General features: G+C 43.7%; 1 protein-coding gene across 15 annotated transcripts in view; it reads right to left on the bottom strand.

Moving 5' to 3' along the window:
• The window catches only part of UBAP2 (ubiquitin associated protein 2), a 71,859-nt gene extending 57,462 nt beyond the window's left edge, over positions 1–14,397 (bottom strand). For 8 of the 15 annotated variants that reach the window (XM_075840229.1, XM_075840285.1, XM_075840267.1 and 5 more), the window contains exon 1: positions 14,122–14,229. The gene's annotated coding sequence lies outside the window, so the exon portion shown is untranslated. Of the gene's footprint in view, positions 1–13,921; positions 14,230–14,279 lie in introns of those variants that run through there. The other 7 variants (XM_075840321.1, XM_075840349.1, XM_075840330.1 and 4 more) reach the window with 5 other exon arrangements.
• Between the last annotated feature and the right edge of the window lie 885 nt (positions 14,398–15,282).

The following is a 15,282-nucleotide window of genomic DNA, read 5'->3' as shown; positions in this document are numbered from 1 at the left end:
TGAAGATGGGATTCTATGTCAGCCCGTCTGCAGATTGACAAAGGGCGCCGATCAGACAAAAGTGCAAAGGCTCAGCTGAGCGCTTCTGTACATTTGTTTCAGCAATGGTGGGGGTATCAGTACCCAGACCCCACCAATCAAAACTTCTGATATGTATCTATGACATATCAAAAGTTCTCTTTTTTTTTAAGAAGTTAGGCTGTGTCCACATCGGTTCCATTGTTCTGCTTCTCCAACGTAGGAGCGGAACAACGAGAATACCGGATGCTCATGATCCGTTGACTTTAATGGGTTCCGTCAGCATGCTGCGCTATTTTGCTTGGCGTAGACAACAGAATCTGTGACGGAAGCCCCTAACTGAGCCTCCGACGCAGACAGGGCTTTAAGGGGGTATTACACTGGGCGATTATCAGACAGACAAGCGTTCATAGAACGCTCATTGACGATAATTGCCCTGTTTAAACAGGGCAGCGAGCAGCAGATGAACGAGCAGCAGATGAACGAGCAAACGCTCGAGCATCTGCTGATAATATTTTACTTTTTAAAACTATACTATCGTTGTCGGCAGCACATCTCCCTGTGTAAACAGGGAGACGCGCTGCCAACATGATAACGTATGGGGATGAGCAATCAGAGTAACGACTGCGCGTCCACAGCTTCGTGTGACAGGAGCAAACAAGCGCCGATCAACGATGTCTCGTTGAACGGCGTTTGATGCATCGGCCGATTATCTGCCGGTGCAATAGGGGCTTTACTCTTTGAATCTACTCCAGACCTTTTATCTCCTTTAAAGTATTGAATTTACATTTGGTAGCAGTTCATGGGAGCTCAATATAAATGGTCCAAAGAGGTGTCAAGTGCTAGCGAAGGAAGAGGCCATCATTAGCTGAAGAAACAGATCACACCTAATACAGATATAGCAGGAACTTTAGTAACCGCCAAATCAATAATTTGTTACATTCTCAGAAAGAAAATTAATTTGGCGAACTCTGCAACCCCAAAAGGGGCAGAGAAGACCTAGAAGGTAACTAAAGTGGATGAACGCAAAAATATTTTGTTGCCAAGTCATGAACACACTCGAGGAAGACGTATCACTGGCAAACAATCAAGAGACGCAGTCATGAAAGTAAACATAGGGAGTTTATCTCAAGATGCCAACCATGTTAACTCAAGAACATAAAGGCCAGATTAGACTTTGCTAGAAAACGTCTAAAAAGCTGCCCAGATCTGGAACAAGATTCTATGGACAGATGAAACCAAGTGACCTTGTACTAGAATAATGGGACGAGAACAGTATGGAGGAGGAAAGGCAGAGCTCAATCTGGAGAATCGCACATCTGTCACACAGGGTAGAGGCAGCGTTATGGCATGGGCATGTATGGCTGCCTGGGATGACGTTTCATACCATGCCACAGCGGTCAAATGGTCATCCCCGGAGGACGGGCTGCTGGACGTCAGAGGGACGCGTCGCCATGACTACGGGTAAGTATAGGCTTTTTGTTCTTTACCTGCCATTTTCCGCAGCGGACTTTCCAGCCGAAAAACTGCACCACAATTTGGTGGTTTTTCGGCCGGAATTCTCTGCGTGGACCAGGGCAGATACTGTGTACCTTTGCAGCGTATCCACCCCGTGTGAACATAGCCTAAATGTGATGATATATGCAATTATTTAACGATATGACTGGGAAATTAGATTAAAAAAGGGGTTAATGGAGGTTCAGACAAAAGCCAGAAATATACCCAGACCTCGAAGAAAATACTAAAAGAAAAAACACTAATGTACATACTACTTGAACTTTGCTCCTGCCCCTAGCTGGTGGTTATAGGGTCTGTGAACAAGGGTTGCACGATGCATCGAAATATCGATACTATTTAGACACCGTGCACCCTCAATTGGTTCAATACCGTTAATTCATGTATTTCGATACTAAGCTGTGCAGCCGCACAGCTTAGCATTGTAACATATGAATGTATGAGAGTGGGGCTTCAGTGCCGGCGCTCATAAGTGCAGCGCCGACTGCATCACATCGTGCTGACTGCGCGCACGCACACGTTGCCAGGAGCAGGGCAATGGCTGTAATACACAGCCGCAGCCCAGCTCTAACGGCGGAGATCAGAGAAACCTCTGATCGCCGCCGCTATTCCCCTGAATGCTGCGATAAAAGTGGACCGCAGCATTCAAGTGGAAAATGAGAAGGGGTATGCCCCTTGGATCGAGTCACAGCCCAATTTGTTAGCGCATTTCTGCGATGCTCAGAGCCGGTAGAGTCTGTACACCCCCCAAACCACACCTAGATCTTGGGGTCATTTGATATCTCGAAGGTCAGTTAACGCTTCTAAACCCACTCAACCAAGCAGATTCACCATGGAACTCACATGACTAATGTCCACCTACATAGACTCATTCCAAATGGACGTAATTGAAGCGGTGCTACAAACATTTGAGTATAAAACCCTTAATAACCAGGCCTGGAAGGGCCTTAATGATCAGCTATATTTTTTTATGTATTCATCTCCGCATATCAGCAGCCATAACTTATTTTTTCATTGACGTGGCAGTATAAGGCTTTGTTTTATGTAGGAAAAATTGTTTTTCTGGGGGGCACAAGTTGGCAGTAGATTTAAATTACATGATTTGTTTTTCTGTGTGAATGTACAAAAAAAAATAAAAAATCCTTTACACGGTTCACACTAAATAACCTAGTAAATGAATCCCTCAGGTTATTACTTGTGGATACCAAACATGTGTCGGTTCTTTGTTTTTATGCATTATAGTCACAATAAAATGTCTTTTTATTTGAAATAATCACTTTATTTACTAATTTTTGTATTACATTCGTTCTTATTCCCATAAAGGGATTACTATTTTAATACTTTTTCTTATACTTATAATTTATTAGCATACTCCTGTATGCGAATACATTATACCATCACTATGATACAGGCTGCTGTTAGTGCAACACATAGGGTGGAATTTACTAAGACTGGTGTTACATACACCGTTCTTAAAGAGACTGTCACCACATTATAAGTGACCTTATATAGATAGGGCACTTATAATGTGGTGACAGAGTCTCTTTAAACTTCGCTCACATATGTGTTGGGAATAGTGGGTTCCGTCTGAGCTTTCCACAAGGGGAACCCATTTACGGAGCCCAAAACAAACAAACGGAAAGCATCAACATTGATTTCAATGGTGACGAATCCAGTGCAAATGGTTTCCGTTTGTCACCGTTGTTTAACCCCTTCCCTCTTTAGCCACTTTTGACCTTCCTGACAGAGCCTCATTTTTCAAATCTGACATGTGTCACTTTATGTGGTAATAACTCCGGAATGCTTTCACCTATCCAAGCGATTCTGAGATTGTTTTCTCGTGACACATTGGACTTTATGTTACTGGCAAAATTTGCTCGATATGTTCAGTATTTAATTGTGAAAAACACCAAAATTTAGCGAAAAATTGCAAAAATTAGCATTTTTCTCAATTTAAATGTATCTGCTTGTAAGACAGGCAGTTATAATACACAAAATTGTTGCTAATTAACATCCCCCATATGTCTACACTAGATTGGCATCGTTTTTTGAACATCCTTTTATTTTTCTATGACCTCACAAGGCTTAGAACTTTAGCAGCAATTTCTCACATTTTCAAGAAAATTTCAAAAGGCTATTTTTACAGGGGCCAGTTCAGTTGTGAAGTGGTTTTGAGGGCCTTATATATTAGAAACCCCAAAAAAGTCACCCCATTTTAAAAACTTCACCCCTCAAAGTATTCAAAACAGCATTTAGAAAATGTCTTAACCCTTTAAACATTTCACAGGAATTAAAGCAAAGTAGAGGTGAAATTTACAAATTTCATATTTTTCTGCAGAAATACATTTTTAATACAATTTTTTTTATAACACAGAAGGTTTTACCAGAGAAATGCAACTCAATATTTGTTGCCCAGTTTTTGCAGTTTTAGGAAATATCCCACATGTGGCCGTAGCGTGCTACTGGACTGAAACACCGGCCTCAGAAGCAAAGGAGCACCTAGTGGATTTTGGGGCCTTATTTTTGTTAGAATATATTTTAGGCACCATGTCAGGTTTGAAGGGCTCTTGCGGTGCCAAAACAGTCAAAATCCCCCAAAAGTGACCCCATCTGGGAAACTAGACACCTCAAGGAAATTATCTAGGGGTGTAGTGAGCATTTTCACCGCACAGGTTTTTTACAGAAATTATTGGAAGTAGGCCGTGAAAATTAAAATCAACATTTCTTCAAAGAAAATGTAGGTTTAGCGATTTTTTTTCTCATTTCCACAAGGACTAAAGGAGAAAAAGCACCGCAAAATTTGTAAAGCAATTTCTCCCGAGTAAAACAATACCTCACATGTGGTAATAAACGGTTGTTTGGAGACACGGCGTGGCTGAGAAGGGAAAGAGCGCCATTTGGCTTTTGGAGTTCACATTTAGCAGGAATGGTTTGCGGAGGCCATGTCACATTTACAAAGCCCCTGAGGGGACAAAACAGTGAAAACCCCAAACAAGTGACCCCATTTTGGAAACTATACCCCTTGAGGAAATTATCTAGGGGTATAGTGAGCATTTTGACCCCACAGGTTTTTTGCAGAAATTTTTGCAAGTAGGCCGTGAAAATGAAAATCTACATTTTTTCAAATAAAATGTAGGTTTAGCTAATTTTTTCTCATTTCCAGAAGGACTAAAGGAGAAAAAGCACCACAAAATTTGTAAAGCAATTTCTCCCGAGTAAAACAATACCCCACATGTGGTAATAAACGGCTGTTTGGACACACGGCAGGGCTTAGAAGGGAAAGAGCACTATTTGACTTTTTGAGATCACATTTAGCAGGAATGATTTGCGGAGGCCAGGTCACATTTGCAAAGCCCCTGAGGGGACAAAACAATGAAAACGCCCAAAAAGGGACTCCATTTAGGAAACTACACCTCTTGAAGAATGCATCTAGGGGTGTAGTGAGCATTTTGACCCCACAGATGTTTCATAGAATTTATTAGAATTAGGCAGTGAAAATAAAAACAGTCCTTTTTCTTCAATAAGACGTAGCTTTAGCGCAAATTTTTTCATTTTCTCAACAAATAAAGGAAAAAAAGAACCCAACATTTGTAAAGCTATTTCTCCCGAGTACGGCAATACCCCATATGTGGTCATAAACTGCTGTTTGGGCAAACGGCAGGGCTCAGAAGGGAAGGACCGCCATTTGGAGTGCAGATGTTGCTGGATTGGTTTCTGGGCACCTGTGGGCCCAAAACAGTGGAAACCCCCCAGAAGTGACCCCATTTTGTAAACTACACCCCTCAATGCATTTACCAAGGGGTGTAGTAAGCATTTTAACCCTGCAGGTGTTTTGTAGAAATTAGTGTGCGCTCAATGTTGCAGAGTGAAAATGGGATTTTTTTCCATAGATATGCCAATATGTGGTGCCCGGCTTGTGCCACCATAACAAGACAGCTCTCTAATTATTATGCGGTGTTTCCCGGTTTTAGAAACACCCTACATGTGGCCCTAATCTTTTGTCTGGACATATGACAGGGCTCAGAAGTGAAGAGTACCATGCGGAGTGGAGGCCTAATTTGGCGATTTACAAAGTATTGGTTCACAACTGCAGAGGCTCAGATGTGAAATAATAAAAAGAAACCCCTGATAAGTGACCCCATTATGGAACTGCACCCCTCAAGGCATTTATTAAGGGGTGTAGTGAGCATTTTCACCCCACAGGTCTTTTCCATAAATGAATGCGCTGCGGATGGTGCAAATTAAAAATTTATATTTTTCCCTAGATATGCCATTCAGTGGCAAATATGTCATGCCCAGCTTATGACGCTGGAGACACACACCACAAAAATTGTTAAAAGGGTTCTCACGGGTATGACGGTGCCATATATGTTGAAGGAAACTGCTGTTTGGGCACGCTGTAGGGTTCAGGGCCGAGGGAGCACCATTTGGCTTTTGGAGAGCGGATTTTGCTTGGTACTATATTTGTTTGAGTATTGCTGGTGTTTTATAATGTGGGGGTACATGTAAGCGGGGCGGAGTATATAAGGGGCATAGTCAGGTGGTATAAAAAAATAAAAATAATCCATAGATGTGTTACACGCTGTGAAGCAATCCTTTCTGCACAGGCCGGTGTCGCACTGATAAATGGTGTCATTTCTTATCCCCCTTTTGGTCCACACTCCGCGCCTTTGTAGTTTGGGGAATTTTGCTGGGAAAGTATTATCCTGGTATAATACGGGCACCGTCGCTTCCATCGGATATGATTGGGCCCTCCCTTCCTGGTTCCCTAATTTTAGGTCCTTGATAAATCGCCTCTTGAAACAGAAGAAATGTTCTCCTCGGGCACAACTGCATATTTTTTTATTTCCTGACTTATTGGAGCCATAACTAATTTTATTTTTCATAGACGTAGCGGTATGAGGGCTGGTTTGTTGCGGGACGAGCTGTAGTTATTATTGGTACCATTTTGGGGTACATGTGACTTTTTGATCACCTTTTATCCTATTTTTTGGGATGCCAGGTAAACCAAAAAACGCAATTCTGGCACAGCTTTTTTTGGTTTTTTTTTTATACAGAGTTCACCACGCATTATAAACTACATGTTACCTTTATTCTGCGGGTCAGTACGATTCCGGCGATACCTCATTTATAGAACTTTTTTATGTTTTACAACTTTTTGCACAATAAAATTACTTTTGTAAAAAGAATGTATTTTTTCTGTCGCCAAGTTGTGAGAACCATAACGTTTTAATTTTTTTGTCGACGGAGTTGTATGAGGGCTTGTTTTTTGCGGGACGAGCTATAGTTTTTATAGGTACCATTTTTGGATACGTGCGACTTTTTGATCACTTTTTATTGTAATATTTGTAGGGCAAAGTGGCTAAAAAACAGAAACTCTGGTAACGTTTTTTACGGGGTTTTTTTACGCTGTTCACCGCGTGCAATAAATAATATAATATTTTGATACCTCCGGTCGTTACGGTCGTGGCGATACCAAATACATATGGTTTATTATTATTTTTCAATAATAAAGGACTTGATAAGAGTAAAAGGGGGATTGTGTGTTATTTGATTACTTGAAACTTTTATTGTTTTCAAACTTTTATTTTTTGCACTTTTTTTTACACTTTTTTATACTTTTTTTACACTTTTTCTCAAGTCCCACTAGGGGACTTGAAGGTCCAACGGTCAGATTTTTTTTTTTCTAATACATTGCACTACCTATGTAGTGCAATGTATTAGATCTGTCAGTCATTCACTGACAGCAAGCCGTTTAGGCTTCGCCTCCCGGCGGGGCCTAAATCGGCTTCCGTAATGGCAGAGCAGGAGACCATTGTGTCTCCTGTTGCCATAACAGCAGTCGCCAGTCCCGATTGCCTGTCAGGGCTGGCGATCTGCTTGTAACCGCTACGATGCAGCAATCGCTTTCGATTGCTGCATCGAAGGGGTTAATGGCAGGGATCGGAGCTAGCTCCGGTTCCTGCCGTTACAGGTGGATGTCAGCTGTACAGTACAGCTGACTTCCACCGCTGATGACGCCGGATCAGCTCCTGACCCGGCGCCATCTTGCCGGCAGCTACGGAGGCCGATCAGGCTCCGCCGCCGGGCGGATCTTGACCGGCTTCGGTGCTAGGCAGACCGGGAGGCCAGTATTAGGCCTCCGGTTGCCATTGCAGCCACCGGAACCCCGGCAATTTCATTACTGGGGTTCCGATGAGCTGCAAACACCTTAAGTGCAGCGATCGCGTTTGAGCGCTGCACTTAAGGGGTTAATGGCGGGGATCGAAGCTAATTTCGGTCCCCGCCGTTACAGTCGGATGTCAGCTGTAAGATACAGCTGAGATCCGGTGATGATGGGACCGGCTCAGCTTCTGAGCCGGTGCCAAACGTTTGACGTACATGTACGGCAAGATGCGGGAAGTCAGTACTTTCCATGACGTACATGTACGTCAAATGTCGGGAGGGGGTTAAGGGTTCCATCACTTTGACGGAATCAGTACTGTAGTCGACAGCACTATTCATTCAGTCAAAACAACGGAACCCTTAAACAACCGTGACAAACGAAAACTATTTGCACAGGATACGTCAACATTAAAATCCATGGTGATGCAAACAGAAACCCATGTACGGAATCTATACACTGGTTTCCCTTATGGAACGCTCCGACAGAACCCATGTGGGAGGAAGTGAGTGACGTCACAGCGTGATCTCGCGAGGACACGCTGTGTGTCTGTGCACTGGCAGAAGCTTGGCGTTGTGAAGAGAAGTGGATGATGCTGATTCGTCAGCATCATACACTTCTATTCACAATGCCCAGCTAGTAAAACAAGTAAAAACGCCCCGATGTACACACATAATACACGCCCACTTGGACATAACTTTAAACACGTCCAGTTGTACTTAAGAAAGGCTCATTTGCATAAATATAAAAATGGTCATAATTTGGCCAAAAATGCTCGTTTTGGGAAAAAAAAAATGTTACTGTTATCTACATTGCAGCGCCGATCTGCTGTAATAGGAGATAGGAGTTTGAAAATCTGGTGACAGAGCCTCTTTAACACTGGAGCAGAGCTCATTGGAAGAGAAAACTGATACACTGTAACAAGCTCTGCACCTGTATCATGTTATCAATTACAGTAAGCATGCAGTTTGAGGGTACAGTCCCACGTAGCGGTGTCTACATGCGGCCAAAGCCCCTCTCACTTTTGATGGCCAACGTCCACTTGATTTTGATTTAAACAGGCTCTGTCACCACATTATAAGTGCCCTATCTTGTACATAATGCGATCGGCGCTGTAATGTACATTACAGCAGTTTTTATTTACAAACACGATCATTTTTGACGGAGTTATGACCTATTTTAGCTTTATGCTAATGAGTTTCTCAATGGACGACTGGGCGTGTTTTACTTTTTGACCAAGTGGGCGTTGTGGAGGAGAGTAGTGTATGAGGCTGACCAATCAGTGACCAATCAGCGTCATACACTTCTCTCCATTCATTTATACAGCACATAGCGATATAGCTATATCGCTATGTGCAGCCACATACACAAACACTAACATTACTGCAGTGTCCTGACTATGAATATACATTACCTCCAGCCAGGACGTGATGTGTATTCAGAATCCTGACCACGTCTCTGCACTTCTCTGCGAGTTACAGCATAGCAGGCGTAGTCTTGCGAGATCTCGCTGTGCTGTAAATCACAGAGACGCTACAGAAGTGGTCAGGATTCTGAATACACATCAAGTCCTGGCTGGAGGTAATGTATATTCATAGTCAGGACACTGCAGTAATGTTAGTGTTTGTGTATGAGGCTGCACATAGCGATATAGCTATATCGCTATGTGCAGTGTAAATGAATGGAGAAGTGTATGACGCTGATTGGTCACTGATTGGTCAGCGTCATACACTCCTCTGTACAACGCCCACTTGGCCAAAAAGTAAAATACGCCCAGTTGTCCATTGAGAAACTCATTAGCATAAAGTTAATAACTCCGTCAAAAATTATCCTCTCTCTAAATAAAAACACACTGCTGTAATCTACATTACAGAGCCGATCACATAGTGTACAATATAGGCCACTTATAATGTGGTGACAGAGCCTCTTTAAGAATTGGGCCAATGTAGGTAAGCGGGGCTTTGGACATATGCGGAATGCCCCAATGTGGGACCGTACCGGGGCAAATTAGGGTATGTGCACACGGTAGCAGGCTTTTACGTCTGAAAAGACAGACTGTTTTCAGGAGAAAACAGCTGCCTCGTTTCAGACGTAAATGCTCCTCCTCTCATTTTGCGAGGCTTCTCTGACAGCCGTAAATTTTGAGCTGCTCTTCATTGAGTTCAATGAAGAACGGCTCAAATTACGTCTGAAAGAAGTGTCCTGCACTTCTTTTGACGAGGCTGTATTTTTACGCGTCGTCGTTTGACAGCTGTCAAACGACGACGCGTAAATGACAGGTTGTCTGCACAGTACGTCGGCAAACCCAGTCAAATGAATGGGCAGATGTTTGCCGACGTATTGTAGCCCTATTTTCAGACGTAAAACGAGGCATAATACGCCTCGTTTACGCCTGAAAATAGGTCGTGTGAACCCAGCCTTACTGCGCTTTTCTGATGCAGTTTTTGGCCATGCAGCCTCTACAGGTGAAACACATGGTTTTAACGTTTCACCCGTACCGGGTGTGAAGACAAAAAACACATTGCAAAACTGCAGTCATTTGCTGGTGAAAACATATGCGGTTTTGCCGTACGTCACAGGCAGCCTTGTGATTTCTACACTTTTAAACCATCGGTACCTTAAAGGGCTAGTCCCATCTTATATCACTAGGATAAGCCATTACTTTATGATCTGCGGGGATCAGACCTGTAGGACCCTACGATTCTTAGAAAGATTGGTAAAAGCACTGATTTAGTGCTGCGTCACCTTCTAAGTTTTCCCTGCAGAGTGACGCTCCTGGCCACCTAGCTGTGCAGGGTATCACAGCCGCTTCTGTTCAATTGAATGGCGCCATGCTGCAATACCCTGTAAACCGGACGGTCAGGACGCTGCTGTGAAGGGAAAAGAATACCGAAGGTGACGCAACGCTAAAGTCCTTTCAATCTCAGAATCAGTGGAGATCCCAGAGGTAGGACTCCCACCAATCGAATCAATGGAATATTCTAATGATGTGCTATCACTTTATAAGATGGGAATAACCCTTTAATTGCCCTATGGAACAGCAGAAAACCACCAATGATAAACTATAGATCATTGGTTAAAATTGATTTTTCATCCTTAAAGAGGCTCTGTCACCACAATATAAATGCCCTATCTTGTACATAATGTGATCGGCGCTGTAATGTAGATTACAGCAGTGTTTTTTATTTAGAAAAACGATCATTTTTGACGGAGTTATGACCTATTTTAGCTTTATGCTAATGACTTTCTTAATGACCAACTGGGTGTGTTCTACTTTTTGACCAAGTGGGCGTTGTGAAGAGAAGTGAATGACGCTGACCAATCAGCGTCATACACTTCTCTTCATTCATTTACACGGCATATAGTGATCTTATTAGATCACTATGTAAAGCCACATATATACACACACACACACACACACACACACACACACACTAACGTTACTCAAGTGTACTGGCACTTCGCTAACATTTGTGTGTCATTTACAGCACAGCACATCGAGATCACGCTGGGCTGTCGCAAGATTACGATTGCCTTGCTGTAAATGACACACAAACGTTACCGAAGTGTTAGGATTCTGAATAGATATCACGTCCTGGCTGGAGGTAATGTATATTCACTGTCAGGACACTTGAGTAACGTTAGTGTGTATGTGGCTGCACATAGTGATCTAATAAGATCACTATATGTCGTGTAAATGAATGGGGAGAAGTGTATGACGCTGATTGGTCAGTGTCATACACTCCTCCGTACAACGCCCACTTGGTCAAAAAGTAAAAACACGTGCAATTGGTCATTAAAAAAGTCATTAGCATAAAGCTAAAAAAGGTCATAACTACCTCAAAAATTATCGTTTTTCTAAATAAAAAACACTGCTGTTCTCCACATTACAGCGCCGATTACATCATGTACAATATAGGGCACTTATAATGTGGTGACAGAGCCTCTAACAATTTACAATATATAACGGATTGCTATAACTTATTAAATAGTCTTGCAACAACTGCTGTCATAGGTTTCAATAGAAATATCTCTAGGAACAGAGTCCTACAACTAAGAATGGGAACCGTTTCTACAGAACCGTGGCTACAATAGCGGTAAAACTACTACAAAAACGCATGCAAACACATTTATGAATCTAACCTTAAAAAAACATTGCGGCCTTTATCGAATTTGCTTTGTAAAATACAAAATGTATGAACGATAAATGTAATGGTGTAAACATCCTTCCAATGCTCGCAGTCATTTTACAAGCTGAGAAATATCTGCGGAAGATTGTACACATGGGGCGGATCATCAATGGCTGCTTTACAGCACGAAGGCATCAGCAGCAGGACCGAGGACGATTGTAGCATTCACCAGTATTGAGAGGTAAATATTTTAATATGTGATAATCGCAAGAAAGGGAACCTCACAAACACATATCCCTCACCATTTTCACGTCCGTTTAAAACAGATCCATGTGTCTGTTGTGACATCCATGTGGTTTCCGTTGTCACTCCGCGTCCGTTCTGTTTTAAACGCTGCTGTGCTTCAGTTTGTCTTCCGTTTTAAACGGTCTGTTAAAATCCATCTTGTGTGTTGAAGGCAGCGAACTTTGGCACGCCCTGCCGTTGCTTAGCAACGGTTCTGTGAAAAACGGGCAGCACACGGATGCCATCCGTTTGTTTTTTTACGGACCAATAGACTTCAATGAGTCCCACAGTCACGGAACGACGGACGAGTAGGACATGCACTACTTCTGACGGAACGGACGAATGGAACCGTCAAAACAACTGAAGTGTGCATGGCCCCATAAAAATGAATGTGTCAATGTGCTATCGGTTAAAAAAAACGGATAGCACACTGAAGAAAATAACTGGAGGGGGCATGAGGCCTAAGGCCTCATGCCCACTTCAGTTATTTTCTTCACGGTGCTATGTTTTCTTAACTGATAGCACCCTGACACATTCATTTAAACGGGGCCATGCACACTTCAGTTGTTTTAACGGAACCGTGTGGCCGTTGCATCAAAAACAGGACAGGCCCTACTCCTGCCCGGCTTTTACGGAAACAGTCTCAGCCTTTTTATTGATTTGGTCCGTGAAACAACGGACTGCACACGGAAGCCTTCCGTGTCCGGTCAGTGTTTCAAGGATCCTTCATTTACGGGCGTACGACGGCCAACGAAAGTGTGAATGAGGCCTAAAATGTAGGCACTGTTCTAGAGGCTACACATTGGGTCAGCAATGTAAATAAATAGGCCCCTAGTGTCTATAGTGAAGATCCCCTTTAAGTAAATATTCGCATAACTAGAGCTTAAGAGCTACAGACACCATAGGCCAAACCAATTTTCAGACAGATGACAGCCAAAGGGACCTGTGACAGGTCAATATAACATTACTGTAGCAAGCAAGACAAAAAGGTCGGGCTAACAAGCAATAACGAGCCAATCACAACCAATAACATACAAGTCAAATAGGAGTTGTAGGTGATAGCGAATCCCCAGGGACCCATGCAACCTGGCTAAAATGTTACAATAGGCACCAAATAATAAGACTGTGCGAGAATCAACTATACCAGGGGCCAATATAAAAACAGCCATGCAGTCCGTACGAATTTTTTTTAAATTATATATATATATATATATTTATTTGACAGGCTCCTATATAATGATTTCACCATCTTTACAGAAACCCCAGAGACCCCGTTAAAACAGTGGCCCCAATAATAGAGTTTACGTTTAGAACACGACCAGAAAGGCAGTTATAACAGGGGACCCCATATAATCTCTATACAATCTTTACATGAAATTATTTGAACAGTGTCCCATACATACTGGCCCCATAAAGCATATGGGGCCCCTATATAAAGATTTAACTCTGAAGAGCAGCAAACTAGTAAAACAGGGGCCCCCAGTACATAAAGGTTCGGCCCCGAGTGATTGGTGGATAAGATCAGCGAGCCCTGTGTAATTTAGTTAGAACGTGTGTCCCCCAATTATAACGGGGCCCCTGAGTGGTTGTAGTGGCCCCTGCAGTGTAACGGTCGCATTGTTGCGGCACACATAATATCCTGGACACAGGAGGAAGGCAGGGAGAACCTAGTGCCAGGCAGTCAGGATTGCGGCACAATGCGGGGCTCCCCCCACCCTCCGGCGACCACTCCGCGCCGCCCCGGCCTGCTCTTTGTTAAGTGACCGGGGAGGGAGGCGCAGCCGCCATCACTAGGCCACAGACCACCTACCCCAATGCGGGCCTCAAGTACTGCGCTGCCTCCCACCCATTTCAGCTCCTCGCTCGGTGTGCCCCCTCCGGTGGGGGGAAACCGGAAGAGCGCGGGGTCGGTAATCACGGTGCCCGGTGATTAGAGAGCTGTCAGCAAACCCCGTACACGACGCCCCCCGTTACTTGCCGTCCTCCTCCACCGCCGCTGCTGCTTCTTACCTGCAGCACAATGCGCCTCACAAAGCAGCAGCAGCAACGGGCGCCGTCACCTGACTCCACCCCTCGCGTCACCGGCATCGCCGACATGTTCCCGGCCGTGACGTCATCAGTCAGCGACAACTGCCCTATAGCCAGACAAACCCCTTGTTCGTACTCACCGAGCCGGTCCCTCAGTGTCCAGACTTTTCTCTCAACAACAACAAAAGCTGCGGTGATGCTCCGCCCCTTTCTTTCAGTCTCCTATGTGGGAAGAGTAGGCGCGTCCCGATGACGTCAGTGGCTGCGCTGTGCTGGTTGCCAGGGGTGACTGTGCAAAGAGCCGGTCTGTGAGTTATAGAGGAAGCTCAGTATCTGCCTCCTCCCTTTGTGTCCCTGCACAACACAATAACGTGATCATCCTCCAACAGTATTCTTTGGAACTAGAAGTCCCAGCATGTTCTTGCTGTGCTGGGACATATAATTCCACAGAATAGTTAAATGTTCAAAGGGTTGTCATATAAATAGGGGTGTATGGCTTTAAAATAAAAAAAAGTACAACATACTCGCATTAGTGATTCTTATCTGTTTACACGCTGGTGGTCCCAGCCGCTGACTGTTTATCATCTTGTGTAATGACTTGTTGTCTAGAGGGGGGGGGGGATGTCATGTGACCACAACCAATCGCTGTCTGTCGCAATGATGTCGGTATTAAAACATGTCATTACAAAAGATGGTATAAAGTAAGCAGAGCCGACTGTCTGGAGAAGAATTTGACCATATTATGGCCATCACCCCGGCCCTACGTGTTAGGCTATGGCTACTGCTTGCGCGATATGAAAATGGCAATTGCGACATTGCAATCATTATGAATGTATGAATGGATTTTTGGTAGTAGATTTCATGTCGCACTCATCTCTGCCTGCTCGGACTTTAATGGAAGTCAAATGCGACTCATTTCGGACATGTCAGTGATTTTTCATTTTTTTTCTGGGGTGTCTATTGGCTGTTGCAATGACTAAATCCCATGCGTCTCGCAACCAAATCACACATCTGTACCGATTTCTTATTTACACATGTTGGAGGGTATGGCCATACAGTATGCTAGTAGGGCTAGAGCTACACGGCGACCTTGGAAGCGACACAGATCATGTGGTCAAAAGACTGATGTCTGCCCCTGCGTTC

This window comes from Rhinoderma darwinii, chromosome 1 (assembly GCF_050947455.1).
Source record: "Rhinoderma darwinii isolate aRhiDar2 chromosome 1, aRhiDar2.hap1, whole genome shotgun sequence".
Classification (NCBI taxonomy): Eukaryota; Metazoa; Chordata; class Amphibia; order Anura; family Rhinodermatidae; genus Rhinoderma; species Rhinoderma darwinii.
The sequence above is the reverse complement of the archived record's forward strand: the minus strand, read 5'-3'. Positions and strand labels throughout refer to the sequence as shown.